We start from the raw sequence: 2,436 nt of genomic DNA on the forward strand, positions 1-2,436 counted from the left end.
AATCACGTAAAATTTACCTTGACCCAGGTTATCTGAAACCAGGTTATAACAGAAGGTTCTGCTTGCTACCCCTCAGATGATAGTACAGAGGAACCAGGTGCAGAACCAGAGGTATCATGCTCTGGTTCTATGAGACTAGGCTCTGATGCAGAGCTTGTTTGCTCTGGTTATGGATTGGCATCATATCTAGAGGAAGTAGAGGTGTGTGAAGGACCAGAGTCAGATGTACTTGTCATTTATGGTTTTTCACTTACACTTGCAGATTCATCTCTTGATGCACGTATAGAGATGTCTTCGTTGCCATAGAAGTCTTCAAATAGGAGCTTGAGTTCCAATTCTTGTTAAGCTTGAGTCCATAGCTAAGGTACTATGAAGTCAAAAGTTCTTTATCGTCGAACGAGACGTTGAACCTTTCCATGACCATCTTGGTTCGTTGATTGAAGACTCTGTATGCCTTGGCTTTGGTAGAATAACCAAGGAACTTGCCTTCATCTGCCTTCTTGTCAAACTTGCCAAGTTGATCTCGATCATTCAGGATGAAGCATCTGCAACCAAAAACATGCAAAAATTTAAAGTTAGGCTTTCTGTGGTTGATTAATTCATAAGGCGCCTTCAAGTGCCTCTTTACCACTGTTTCTCTATTTTGAATAAAGCAAGCGGTAGAGATGGCTTCAGCCCAGAAACGGGTCGGAAGACCAGAGCTGGCTAGCATGGTTCTTGATGCTTCGACCAGAGTGCAATTCTTTCTTTCTACCACAACATTTTGTTGTGTTGATCCCAGATCTCTCAGTAACACTAATAATCAAGTAAAGAATAACCAAATAATAGTGTTTTAACAAACAAAATGATGAACACTCAAGAACAATGTATGAACATTCAAAGAACAATCTTGAGTGTTAATAATTTCACATTATTCAATATTAATATGAAAACGTAAAAGCAGCGTTGATTACAATAGGCCTAATTACCTATTTATACTAGTAGGCTAATTAGAAGATAACTATCTAGCGAGACTATTTAGCTAATCTTCTACTAACTGATAAAGTTTATCTAAAGTACGGATAAGCTATAAATCAAGATAAACTTGTAATCCAGCTGTCGATTTGTTATCTCCAACTATCTTCCATGGGATGTTAATTCAACCTTATCTTCATATCTTCTTCGTATGCCTCTGGTTGAACTGATGAAGAAAACTCTAAGTGTTGTTTGACTAGAGGGGTGATGAAGATGCTCTTTCCATCGCATCTCTGGTCGATTCATCGACCCTCTGGTTGTTTTCCAGATTTAGTCAATTTTGCCTAAACGTCTTCATCGGTCTTCTAGTTCTTCATCACTTATTGTTCTTCATTAATTTTACACTTATGAATTATGGGGTCTTACAATCTTCCTCTAAGTAATGAAAGAACAAACATAAACTAATCTATGAACAATATTAAAGAACAAAGACTAATCTAAAGAAAGGCATCAATTTCCAAATTTTTATTGGATGATGAATTCTTACAATACTGGAAGCAAAGACATTTCAATTTAAAGCAAAAATCTTAAAGCTCTATTCACGATCTACCTTGAGATATTTCCCAGAAGCGCAGTAGCAGTCTTCGATAACTGATGATTGTAGATATCTCATGAATGAGTTGTTTCCCGTCTTCCCTTGGCACATGAGTTCTACACAGTTTATCTCTGATAATTTTCTGAAACCATTCAAGTGTTGAGGTTAAATACTTGAATGCTTCAGTTAGTCTGAAAAATTTCTTTACCCTGAATTCATTCTTGAAGACAAGTCCAAGCTCAGGTTGAGTCAAGACAGAAGCAGATCTCTTCTCCTGCAGGACAGGGAAGTCTTCATCGGGTGGAGTGCAGGAGAGTCTTTCGATGCCCAAATGAAGAGCAATATGAAAATCACTCTTGGCTTGATGCTTTACCAAGGTCTCCATCGTCTTCACAATAACTCTGTTTGCCATCCCAAATCTTATGCCTTGATCCCATCGCTGAGTTGTGAATGCATAAAGCTTGATCAAGTCATAGGGATTGAGATTGATCAAGCCATTGTCATTGAAGACGCTAACCTGACCATGGTCTCTCTCCACTGTGTACTCGATGTATTTTATAGCTCTATTAGCGAAGGTCCTGACCTTATGTCCATTACCATCCTTATTCCATCATTTGAAAAGACAGTCTGTGGTGGTTGGGTAGTCTGTCTAACAAACCTATGGTGTAGGAGGTCCATGGATTCTGGCGATAGAATTGGAGGATTGAGAGTCAAACCTTGTCACACCTCGCTAAAGCGGAAACACGGGGTATGGCAGGTAGAGKCTCATAGCAATAGTGTATAAACAACACAACCATACATTTTCAAAACATAAATATAAATTAAATAAAGTTTACAATCCCAAAATACAAGATTGCATCACTAAACACAAATTAAGATTGAAATTT

Source organism: Cynara cardunculus, assembly GCF_001531365.2.
Source record: "Cynara cardunculus var. scolymus isolate 2C chromosome LG 3, CcrdV1, whole genome shotgun sequence".
Taxonomy (NCBI): Eukaryota; Viridiplantae; Streptophyta; class Magnoliopsida; order Asterales; family Asteraceae; genus Cynara; species Cynara cardunculus.